The sequence below is a fragment of the Acomys russatus genome, chromosome 20 (assembly GCF_903995435.1).
Source record: "Acomys russatus chromosome 20, mAcoRus1.1, whole genome shotgun sequence".
Classification (NCBI taxonomy): domain Eukaryota; kingdom Metazoa; phylum Chordata; class Mammalia; order Rodentia; family Muridae; genus Acomys; species Acomys russatus.
In genome coordinates, this window is record NC_067156.1 from 36,060,338 (window position 1) to 36,074,292 (window position 13,955).

A 13,955-nucleotide genomic window follows, 5' to 3' on the forward strand; every position below is an offset into this window, starting at 1 on the left:
CAATATTGTTTTGACCGGAACATACAATTGAAAGTACATGACTCCACACACAATAGTTTTTGTTTTTTTCTTTTTCTTTCACTGACTTAATTTTTATGCTCCATTTCTTGTATCCAAATGGTGCATGTTCGGTGTTCATTCAGTTTCCTTACTTCCAGTAAAATTAAGCTAAAAAGAAATTAATATTTTACTTGACAATACTATGCACTGTAATCTTCCACTATCGAATACTTACCTGTCTGTGGAGAATGGCTTACTATTTCTTATTTTGCTGAGTTGTGTTTTTTTTGTTTGTTTGTTTGTTTGCTTTTGTTTTTTTCCTTTATTTTTCTTTTTATTAATTTATTCTTGTTACATCTCAATGGTTATCCCATCCGTTGTATTCTCCCATTCTTCCCTCCCTCCCATTTTCCCCTTACTCCCCTCCCCTATGACTCTGCCTGAGGGGGACCTCCTCCCCCTGTATATGCTCATAGGGTATCAAGTCTCTTCTTGGTAGCATGCTATCCTTCCTCTGAGTGCCACCAGGTCTATACTAAGTATCCACACCAAAAAGTAATTCCTTAAAAATATTTTACAAAACACAGAATGCAAGGAATATTCTTTCAGCCAAGTGTAACTGGTCCATCTCAGGGTCTCTTGCTTTCCCCTTTACAGTGAAGGCAATTGTAGTCTATTTTGCCAGTCAGAAAACACTGTTTTAAAGCCATGCACTTAATCTCATACTGAGTTACAAACACTGTCTTGTTTTTACCATTTTCTATCTTACATAAGTTTATACAAACTTATGTAATAGAAACAAAAAGCAGTAACAACAATGATTGTATCCATTTTTTAAACTATACCTTACTGAAGAATTTGATTTTATTATCTTCTCAATATATGACGCTTTTTTTGTCTGGAAAGCTGAGTAAGAAATGTACACAAACACTTGATGCATTGTTTTTGGAAAACCATTCACAATGGAGCTGCGTGAATAAAGGGAGCTGCATGCTTAGAAGGGAAAGCTGTTAACTGCGTCTGTATCGGGTTATCTCAATTCTTAGTATCTGTCCTATTGACTGGAAATTTGGAAGCACAATTCTGTAATCCAGAAACTAATAACAATTTATTGGAGAAATTTTAGAGGAGGAAATGGCTCAGTGGAAAAACAACAGCAACATGGTTACAATTATCTTTTTAATTTAAGTATTATGTATCACTTGTGACTGGAAAGCAGTCTAAGGGGGTTTTAATGCCAGGACGGTTCATTCCCATGCAATGAAATATTTCACATACTTCATCTGCTTTAATATTTAAACAATGGCTATATAATGTGTGCTTTTAAAAATGTGAGTAAACTAAGATCCAGTGGGACAACACAAGGTATTTTGAATTCCAGGAGAATTCTACACAGAATCTGAACTCAAATCCTGGGGTGCATTTTCTAAAGATCAGCCTAGAATGTCTGCACTATTTGGCCTCAATTATAACATAATGTTAGTCCCACAGGAAGGTTTATTCCTGTGACTCATAGAACACTCAGATATTTTGGTTCTAATGGTTGCAATAGCTAAGATATTGATACTTTGAAAAAAAGTCTTTCAGTTTTTGAGAACATAGTCCAAGGCCACAGTACCTAATCTTCTAAGAAAGTCCCCAAGCCAGTCCATGCCCTGACCCTGTTCATGGATACATATCATTACATTGCATGACATTCATTAATGTTTTCAGTTTCAACTATATATAAGTACAGACTCTTGATGGTTTGTAAGGTGTGTGTATGTGTTTTGTATGTGTGTGTGTGTATATATATATATACAGAGGCAGAGGTATTGTCCATCATGCACTGTCCACCTTTTCTTTCTTTCTTTTTTCTTTTCTTTTCTTTCTTTTTATTTTTTTTTAATTTTTTGTCATGTAGACTTGAGATAGGGTTCCTCAATGGCCTATATCTTATAAAGTATATAGGCAGGTGTTGTGTGACAGGCCCTTCCTGGGTAAATGCAAGAAACATACATCTGTCAACTCACCCCAGAAGGGAACCAAGGACAGACCAAAGACAACTGCACTAGTGTCCAACTTAGTGAATAAATTGGTTTGTTTTGTAGTTGCTAGCATGAGTGCAGTGATTGGTTACTTTCATGGAACAGGGATAACTCAAAAGTCACTGCATCATGGAATAGCCCAAGCCATCAAAGGTGATGATCCGTAAAATCCCTGGACCCATCTCCACAGTGTCCAGGCAGCTTGATAATACAATAATATCTTCGTAGCTTAGCTATTGAGTTGGCCTGCCCCAAAGTCATCTGGTTTTCTTCTTCTGCAAACCTAGGGAGGGGGGTCTTCAATAATATTCCAAGTTTTTCAGTGTGACACTTCCTCCATTATTATTATTGTTGTTGTTATTGTCGTCGTCGTCATCATCATCATCATCATCTTTATCATTATTTTATTCTTCCTGGACTCATGAGCTTGTTCTTCCTCCTGCAGGGAAGCTTTCAGTTCTAAGAACTGCTCTACAGCAGTTAGCTGGCAAGTAAGCTCCAGGCTTCTGCCTCTCTCTGCCTCCTTGCTACTGGGATTATAAGCAGGAACCCCACACCTGGGTCCTTTAGGTTCTGAGAGAGTCAAGCACTGTGCCAACTGGAATATTTTTCTAGCTTCAGACACTTATTTTTTTTCCATCTTTCATGTCAAATACATCAATTATTCTGACAAATATTGGGAGACAACAATGTAGCTCAAACCTATTCAATTCTACTATTACAAATCTTGAAATAACTGGTTTAAAGCTATGTCCAGCATTGAATAAACCTTTTGCTCCTGCCATATGCTAGGTATTTTGGCGGTACAGGGGAAGTCAATACACTTGTCAGCTTTCATATGACTGTGAATTGATTTACACCAACAAAGACTGCAGTCATTGTGTGGGGAAGATTTTCGCACAAACAAGAATCAGAGAAAGTAGAATAAGGAGACAAAATAGTCTCCTGATGCCTAGAATGGCTTGGAGATTGCTTTTACTAGAAGCTAGCCTCCAGTTCTTTTTTATTAATTTATTCCTATTACATCTCAATTGTTATTCCATCCCTTGTTTCACCTGTTCCCCTTCCCTATGTCTGTGACTGAGAGGACCTAATCTCCTTCTATATGAGTATAGGGCATCAAGTCTCTTCTTGATAGCCTGTTATCATTCCTTTGAGTGCCACTGGGCCTCCCTATCAAAGGGACCTGGTCAAATATGGGGCACTAGAGTTCTTGTGAAAGTCAGTCCCCACTCTCCACTCAACTGTGGAGAATGTCCTGTCCATTGGCTAATTCTGTGTAGGCATTTGATGTTTTCTGCACATATTGTCCTTGTCCTTGGAATATACCCAGAAGATGCTCCAGCACACAACAAGGACATACGCTCAACTATGTTCGTAGCAGCCTTACTCATAATAGCCAGAACCTGGAAACAGCCTAAGTGTCCCTCAGTAGAAGAATGGCTAGAGAGACTGTGGTACATTTACACTATGGAATACTACTCAGCTATTAAAAACAAGGAATTCCCTTGTTATGTGCTGGAGCATCTTCTGGGTATATTCCAAGGAGTGGAATAGCTGGGTCTTGAGGAAGCCCTATTCCCAGTTTCCTGAGATAGCACCAGATAGATTTCCAAAGTGGCTGTACTAGTTTGCATTCCCGCCAGCAATGAAGGAGTGTTCCTCTCTCTCCACATCCTCGCCAGCATGTGTTGTCACTTGAATGTTTGATTTTAGAAATTCTGATGGGTGTAAGATGGAATCTCAGAGTTGTTTTGATTTGCATTTCTCTGATGACTAAAGATGTTGAGAATTTCTTTAAGTGTGTCTCAGCCATTTGATATTCCTCTGTTGAGAATTCTCTGTTTAATTCTGACCATGTTCATATCAGCCTTATTCATAATAGCCAGAACATGGAAACAGCCTAAGTGTCCCTCAGTAGAAGAATAGATAAAGAAACTATGGTACATATACACTATGGAATACTACTCAGCTATTAAAAACAAGCAATTCCCGAAATTTGTGGACAAATGGATTGAACTAGAAATGATCATAATGAGTGAGCTAACCCAGAAGCAGAGAGACTCAAATGGTATATGCTCACTTATAATTGGACACTAGCCCAAGGGGCAGGTCCCATGAAAGTCTTCACCTATCAGGAAAATGGGATAGAGGTGAGGACATCCTATTGAGACTCTAGGTGAGAAAAATATAGTGGATAGGGAAGTAGGTGGATCCAGAGGGTCCTAGAAACCTACAAGAGGAACATTATGATGGGTGGATCTGAGCCCAGGGGTTCTGATTGATCTAAGGCACCAACCAAGGACAAAACGTGCAGTCATCATCAAACCCCTACCCAGATCTAGCCAAGGGACAGAACATTCTCCACAGTTAAGTGGAGACTGCGGACTGACTTTCATACGATCTCTGGTGCCCCATATCTAGCCATGTCCCTTTTTTGGGGAGGCCCAATGGCACTCGGAGGAAGGATAGCGGACTACCAAGAAGAGACTTGATACCCTAGCACCATATTCAGGGGGAGGAGGTCCCCCTCAGTCACAGTCATAGGGAAGGGGGATTGGAGTGAAAGTGGGAGGGAGGGAGGGAGGGAGGATGCATGGGATGGGATAGAAAATGAGATGTAATATGAATTATTTTATTTTTCAATAAAAATGTGTTTAAAAAACAAGGAATTCCTGAAATTTGTGGACAAATGGATTGAACTAGAAAGGATCATAATGATTGGGTTAACTCAGAAGCAGAAAGACTCAAATGGTATATACTCACTCATAATTGGACATTAGGCCAAGGGGCATGTCTCATGAAAGTCTTCACTTACCAGGAAATTGGGATAGATGTGAGGACATCCTATTGGGACTCTAGGTGAGAAGAGTATGGGATAATGGGAAAATAGAAGGATCCAGATGGTCCTAGAAACCTATAAGAAGAACATTATGATGGGCAGACCTGGGCCCAGGGGTTCCGCTCAAACTGTAGCACCAACCAGCCTCTCTAGTCCTTATCACTGCTCCTACCCACAGGTGTCACTGCAGTGAGAATGACCTAGTGAGGTAGGTTCCTGGCTGCTGCAACAGAATCCGATTAACATGCTAAGATGCTAACCCAAAATCACAAATATCAGTTTTCTCCCTTGCTTCCATACCGCCCTCACACACCCAGACACGTACACAAACAGTACATGTATTACTACATGCCATCCAGTCTTACATGTTAGCCCTATCTGCCCCTTTGCCCACCTCTTATTCCTTTCTTTCTACTTATTTCTGTAATACGGAAGAATGACGTCCATACCAGCTTTTGAACCTCTAATTTTGGTGTTAACCTCCTATGTTGTTAATAGTGACAGATTTGATAGGTAAGTAAACTTCTCAAAGCTATCAGCATCATACCACGATACACAATTTCCTATTCATTTCATCTTGGCATCACATAATTGGAGAGATTGTGTTAAAAAAAAACTACACTGAAGGCATAAAAATAAGGCAAGTGGGTGTTTGTAATGTTTTCTTAATACTGTTCCACCACGTGCTGCTAACTGTACATGACTCTGAACCTATTATAGAATAGACTAGAATTGACTGAGGAAATGAGACGGGTTCCATCATTCTTTTAGCCTACTGCAGTTCCTCTTGAGGTGTTTTGTACAAAGTATTTTCTATTTGGGATATCAACCTAGTTTAGTGTATCGCTGCAGTCAAAACAAACCCAGTTAAAACAAATGCAGATGACCCAGCACAACAGAGTTAGCCCTTTGTGTGTGAACAATTCTATTAGCTTTTGGATTGGATTTCTTTAGGGAATGATCAAAATGACATCAAACACTGTATCAGTGGCCTTGACAATGGATGCACAGCACAAGTAAGGATGGTATACATGATTTCAGAATAGCTAGACCACACTATTTACAATGAATGTGGGATTTTTAGGGAGAGTGTACTCATTTAAGATGTAAGCCACATTTTACAACCTCCAGTAAAATCAAAGTCCAGAGTGCAAGGTTTGGGCAAAGCAAAGGATGGAGACGGAGAAAGGAATGGAAATATCTGCTTGTCCAATAAATCGATCACAAAATGGGATGGCTAGGGGTGGCCTGAAAAGCAGTTAGATTTCACCAAGTCAGAAGCAGAAAAACAGAAGCACAAAAAATGATTAGCAGAAAGAATGAAAATAAGGAAACAAGGTTTGAGTGGTCTGACAGCACAAAGGCAAGCCTGCTTTTCCACTGTCTGAGCCAGTTGGTGCCTGGCAACCATGAAGGAACAGGAAAGACCCCTGGGCTGAGGGGATACTGGGGAAGCTGCTGTAGGAGAGGCTCCCAGGCTCCCCGAAATGTCAGTCTGCAAGCACAGGCCACCCTCTTGCTTCCTGCCAGCATGTGAGCGGGTTCCAGGCAGGAGCAACTGAGCCTGAGAAAAACCACAAAGGCTTGTGGGTATGAATCACATCTAGACACTTTGGTTATTTTTTTCATTGCTCAGGATGTGTGCTAATTGCTTATGAGAGGATAACTTCCTTGGAATTTGAACTTGTTGACTTTATAACTGAAATAAAATTGTTAGATGCACTTCTCAAAGCTGCCAGGTCTTAGTGAAAACCACAGTGTAAGGCAAACATGTTTCTGGGCAGTCTTCCTAAAAGAGGTCACTATTTTTTAACAAAGTCACAATTTAAACACTCTCTCTCTCTCTGTCAAATTCCAACGCTTCTTAATAGAAACATTCCTACATAAGAAAATCAAATACAAAAATGACAACAGCATACAGAAACATTTATTCCTTTCTTTTGTAAGCACACATGGATGAGGTGCCTTGCATCCAGATGTTTACGTGATGAAAGACACATATAAAAGTGTCACTAGCATTGCACGTGATGTTGAATTTGGAGAGTTTTACTATTTCAACAGAGATATTGAAATTTCAGCATCCAGAATTTGTCTGACATATAAAATAATGTTCATTTGCCTCTGACAGCAACTTGGCCAGAAAGAATGCACTGATTCTGAGAGAAATGCTATGCTGAATATTCCCGGCAGTCAATATCATTAAGAGACATTACTAGGCTAATTCAATCTCTTGTCCTAGCTTGCATTAAATGAAAATAACTCATCACAGAGTTGTAAAGCCAGTCATTTTACTTCTTACCCTTGGGGCACTGGAGCTTATATATATGTGTGTGTGTGTGTGTGTGTGTGTGTGTGTGTGTGTGTGTGTATGTGTGTGTGTGTGTGAGTGTGTGTATAGTGCAAGTATTTGCAACTCCAACAGACTAGCACCTTAGAATCAACAATGTTTATATGTGTAAACACACACACACACACACACACAATGACAGACAAACACAGAGACGGACACACACATAAACACAAAAACTCATGTGCACTCACGTACATACACACACACACACACACAGATGACAGATGCATATGCAAAGACAGACACATATACACACAATGATAGACAGACACAAAGAAAAATCCACACACACATAAAGACAAACACACCCAGATATACACACAGAGGCAAAATTAATTACAATAAGAACCCTAACCTATCAGGTGGATTTCAGAACATCCATTATTTTAATCCAATGTTATAAATTATTTCAAGCTTTTAATAAAGAGAGCGTAGTAAATCTGCACAGAATCACTGCTGAATAGCACAGTGAGTCTAAGTCCTTGGGCTTGAAGAACTTGAATAAGAGTAATAAAAGCAGTCTGAGACTTAAAGTGCCATGTATGACTCGAGAGGAAAACATCCCTTTTCAGTGGATGATCTTGTAGATTACTAAGCTGTACACATCACCATGGTGTATTTAGATTGCTGCTAGTTCCTTGTATATAAAAAGAAGGAAATTTGTGAAAGAAAGTGACTAATGAATGAACTGCCACCTGGCACACAACAAGCTGGCTCTGCCTCAAGGTATCCATATATGTCAGGGAAGGTCCCTGGCAAGTCCCATCTCTTGATTCTTTCCCCAGTACTATAGATATGTATAAATGACAATTAAATTTCAGCTTTAGGGAAATACCTACAGCAACATATGTAATAAAACTGAGGGAGAAAAGAATACAGATGATTTACAAAAACAGCATACCATGTCATTTCTAGTCCTGAGTATGAGTCCCTGTTTCAGTCATTCCTAACAGCAGTGAAAGAATATTTAACTATGAGGTCATATAATAGGTAAAATTAGGCAAACAAGAAAATGAAACATAGAATATAAACAACAGTATGCATATGCATGCATGACATGCATTTGCTATATAAGGTTCCTGTAAAAGTTGCATGATACTGCTGAGTTAAAAAAATGTCCTTTTCCCATTCTGTAGGCTGTCACTTTATTCTGTTCACAATGTCTTTTGCCTTACAGAGGCTTTTCAGTTGCATGAAGTCACATTGATTAATTGTTGACCTTAGTTCCTGGGCTATTGGTGTTCTGTTCAGGAAGTTGTCTCCTGTGCCAGTGAATTCAAGGTTCTTCCACACTTTTTCTTCTAATAGATTTAGTGTATCTGGTTTTATATTGAGGTCTTTAATCCACTTGGACTTGAGTTTTGTGCACGGTGATAAATATTTCACCAAGCTGACATCTGACAAAGGGCTAATATCCAAAATATATAAAGAACACAAGAAATTAAACAATAGCAAACCCAATAACCCAATTAAGAAATGAGGTTCAGAGCTAAGCAGAGAATTCTTAACAGAGGAATATTGAATGGCTGAGAAACACTTAACAAAATGCTCAAAGTCCTTAGTCATCAGAGAAATGCAAATCAAATTGACTACTAGATTCTATCTTATAGCCATCTGAATGGCTAAGATCAAAATCTCAAATGACAGTACATGCTGCTGAGGATGTGGAGAAAGAACACTCTTTCACTTTGGAAATCAATCTGGTGCTTTCTCAGAAAATTAAGAATAGGGCTACATCAGGACCCTGCTATTCTATCCCTTAGAATAAACCCAGAAAATGATCCACCCCACAACAAAGGCATATACTCAACCATGTTCATAGCAGCCTCATTTGTACTAGCCAGAATCTGGAAACAACCTAGACGTCCCTCAGTCAAAGAATGGATAAAGAATCTGGTATATTCCATAGTGTATATGTACCACAGTTTCTTTATCCACTCTCCCCTCAGGAACAGTCATAGGGGAGGGGAATAATGGGAAAATGGGGGGGGGAATGGGAGGATACAAGGGATACAATAAACATTGAGATGTAACAAGAATAAATTAATAAAAAAATAAATAATAAAAAAAAAGAATGTGGTATATTTACACTACGGAATACTATTTAGCCATTAAAAACAAGGAAATCCTGAAATTTTCAGGAAAATGGATGGAACTAGAATTGATCATCCTGAGTGATTTAACCCAGACCTAGAAAGACACATGGATGTCTTATACTCCATATAGTTGGGTACTAGCTCAACATGGATGTCCTCTGGGACTCTTTACTCAGTGGAGGATTGAGACAGATGCTGGGACTCACAACTGGGACTCCAGGTGAGAGTGGTATGGAAGAATGAGGAGATAGAGGGACCCAGAGGGTCCAGGAATAATACAAGAAGATCATTGAGGCTAGTGGATCTGTACCCAGGGGGGCGACCTTCACAAACTGCTGTACCAACCAAGGACATTGCACACAGCAAACCTAGATCCCCTATTCAGATCTAGCCAATGGACAGCACATTCTCCACAGTTGTGGAGAGTGGGGACTGCCTCTGACATGGATTCTGGTGCCCCCTATTTGGCCACTTCCCCTTGGTGGGGAGGCCTGGTAGCACTCAGAGAAAGGGGAAGCAGGCTATCAAGATGAGACCTGATAGGTTGTGATGATATGGTGAAAGAGGAGGTCCCCTTTTGTCTCAGGTCTAGGGGAGGGGAATAGGGTGAAAGAAGGAAGGATGGGGGAAGGGGAAGATACAAGTGATGAGATAACAATCAGGATATAATCTGAATAAATTATTTAAACAATAAAAATTTAAAAATTAAAAAAAGACTTGAAAAGAAAAATGTACTTTGTATGTCTTTAGGAGTTTTATTTGGCAGCCAATGCAGCATGGATTGTGGATTGGGTTTGGTTTGGCTCTTGTCTGAGAGACTTCTTGCACCGAGTGAGGTCTTTGGCTAGCTTTGAATGACAGATGTGATGGAGTGAACACCAGCTCTGGATCTGGAGTTTCTGTTCTCCAATCTGATGCATGCCACTGTAAACCCTCAGCCTGTGCATGGGCTACTTACTTTCTTAAGTCTGAATTCTTCAGTCTGCAAAAATAGATATTATAACTCCAATTTGTATGAAGGGCAAATGAGTTAAGAGTGCTTGGCCTGTGTCTCATACCTATTAAAAACCAGTGCTTCATGTAGTAACTCTGAGTAATTGCTTCAGAGTCGCAAAGCTAACACTACAATGCTCATGAACACTAAAGCTATGGCGGAGTAAGACACAGGAGGTCTGAGTAAAAGAGAGCCTTCTAAGCCATAGTAGATGGCTGAGAAAATTCCTCTAATCTCCATCTCTGCATATTATATTTTGCTTACTCTCACATGAAGGAATCTCAATAGCAGCCCATGTCCCAGAAATCTTCAGGGTCACAGTGTTTTCTGTCATATGACACCATATGTGTGTATTTTTATGTGTGTGTGTGTATGTATGTATGTGTATAAATATACACACACACACACACACACATACATATATATACATACACTGATTTTGAAAGTCCTATACATGCAATATGTGAACATATGGAAGCACATAATACTTAATGATTAAGTACCTAGAAGGGGTTGACTATAGTAAATTACAAAACATAAACTTTTGATCAAATCTAGTTCATTTCTTCAATGACTTGAAGTAAAAAGGGCATGGATAACAAACATGACAGGGATACTTATATTTCTAAAGCTGTGAATATTGTCTTAACTCAATATGTTTCCTTTCTGGATTATCAAGAGAGAAAATGTAAAATATATTGTGAATTTAATATAGTGGCTGAAATAATCTTTGAAGCAGATTTTGGGAAATAGAGTATATTTTAAATAAATAATAAATCAGGGATCTGCTGATTCGATGAAGCAATATGAATGAATATCACCGTAATAACATCATGTGATTCCTATACCATCCTGTCCATGAACAACCCAGGGTAGCTTACCTTTTGAAGGTATCAACTAATTAAAGTGAGAAAAATTAAACAAAACTTTCTATTGATACAATGCTGAAAATTTAAACATATATGTTACAGTAATAAATTAATCTAAGTTGTTAACAATCTTGTAGTTCTTTTTCTTTGATAAAACAAAAGACATCCCTGCTGTTCAAGCTCAAACCAATATCTTCTTTATACTTTCATTTTGGGAGAACTATTTCTCCTAAAAAGCCATGACATAAAATACTCAAAACGTGAAAAGTCAAGTAATTGTTTAAAAAGAGTTGATTCAAAAGGAAGCTTGTAAAGGCACCTAAATCTATGGATGCTTCCAACTGGAGTGGAAGTTGGCCTGGGACTGAGGTCTCCTGACATTCTAGCTACTTCTAGATGCTTTCCCTTTGCAGTGGAAACACCACACTGTCTACTCTTTTCAACACAAATTCATTAACAATTCCTAAGTACAGTGAAGCTGACACTATGTGAAGGTTTTAATTTTAGTCAGTGAGACTCTCCAGAGGTGATAATGAAAAGAAAAATGTAAATGGGGGAATTAAATAGAATTTTAAGTAAAGCGATAGCTCCTGATGCTACAAGAATGTGCTGTGAGAAATACATTTACCAGAAAAAGGGAAGGGAGTGAGTGAAGATTTCAGAAACAAGTGGGGATGGCTCACAGAAGCTGATTGCCTTCTCCACATGAAGCGAAGTTCAACAGAAGGGTAAGTGATTTTTTTGACTTTTGAATATTAACCAAATTAGAAACAGTAATACAATATTTTGAACATTTTGCTATGTGCTGTAATGTTTTCCTACTCATCTCTGTTTCTATTGATTTTGAGTAATCTTTTTATTTGATTAACTAGACCAAGGTTCTGTCAGTCTTTTTGTTTTTCTTTTAAAGAACCAGCTTTTAGATTCACTGAGTCCTTATTCAGTGTTTTGTTTGTTATTAATTTATATGTTTTCATTAACATATGCTCTGATTTTTATCATTTCCTCACATCTACTAGATCTGGGTTTATTGTTTTTCTAAAGTCTAAAGATGCATCATTAAGTCAGTTATTTGTATTCTTTCTTTTTTAACGTAACTGCTTAAGACTATAAATCTTCCTTTTAGAACTGCTTTTAATGTGTCCCGGAGTTATCATTGTGTTGTGTTTACATCTTATTTAAGTACAGGAAGCTTTCAAGTGTCTTTTAATCTCCTGAGTTCATGCACTTACTAGAGAGAGATTCGTTTACTGTTGATTTTAAGCTTTATTTTATTGTGGTCGTATAGGATACATGCTGTTATTTCAAATTTTCTGTTATCTTTACTAGTATGAAAGTGAGTTGCAGCACATTGAGCCACTTTTCCTTCATGGGATCTATTTGTTTTAAATTACATGAATTATGTTTATTTGTTTTTTGAGACAGGGTTTCTCTGTGTAGTCTTGGCTGTCCTGGACTCACTCTGTAGACCAGGCTGGCCTCGAACTCACAGCGATCCACCTGCCTCTGCCTCCTAAGTGCTGGGATTAAAGGTGTACACCACCACGCTCAGCTACGTGAAATTTTTTAAGTCCATGACTTCCCATTTTAAAAATGTCTGAATTGCGAGCCTAAGTCAAGCTAGGATAATTTTTTTAATCATCTGAGAAGTCTTCAGAAAATGTCATCAATTTATAATGCAACAAACAAACAAACAAACAAACAAACCTTCATAAGGCCTCCAAAGCACCTTAGAATACCTAGAAAATGGAGTATTTATGAAAATGACCCCTAAGTAGTATTTTGACAATTTGTTTTAAAATAGCCACTCTTATGTTTTAATAAGGCTCTATATGACATAAATAAATAAACAAATAAGTAAGTAAGTAAATAAATAAATAGAAAAAGAATTCTTCCGAGGAAGCACACTTTACTTTATTTGTACCATACATCTGGCACACCGGGGCAGCCTATCACACATCCACTCTGAACCTTTTCCTGAAATGAAAGAATCTATAAGAATGAGCATATAATGGGCAGCCAAGAAAGGCAAAGTAGAAACAATCTTCCAACAACAGCTTGTATTCTTTTTTGGCCACCCATCACTATGTCGGAAAACAATGGACACAATCAAACAAGAAGAGATTTTTTTTTTTTTTTTGAAATGGAGAGTTTATGAATTAAGTCCTTCACATGATTTCTGATTTTAAAAGACTTTATTGAACTATCTATAAATGTGTCCTATTTCTTCATTAGCAATTAAACAATCCAGCCTTAGATCCCCTTCCAGGATAAATTAGTATTCTAATATCACATCGTTTGTGTTGAAGCAAAAGTATGATAGATGAGCAATCTAAATATCCTGACTTCATCATTTTATAGGCGTGAGTGTGCGCGCTCACACACACACACACACACACACACACACACACACACACTGAAGCACCACATTGCAAACCACAAATATATACAATTATGTGCTAATTAAAAAGAAAGAAAATGATGGGCTGACAACATTGCTGAGCTGTGCAATCATGACAACCTGAGTTCCATCCTCCAAGTCCACTGTGGAAGGAGAGAACCAACTTCTACACATTGTCCTCTAACCTCCACACATGCATCTTGACATGAGCACATTTCCATACACGCACACACACACACACACACACACACACACACACACACACACACACATACACACTGACTCCCGATTCCTTAACGATTCTACTGTATTAGGAATTTATTGAAGGCATTTACCTCCCTTACAACCCGACTATCCTAAATAGAAGGGAAAGGAG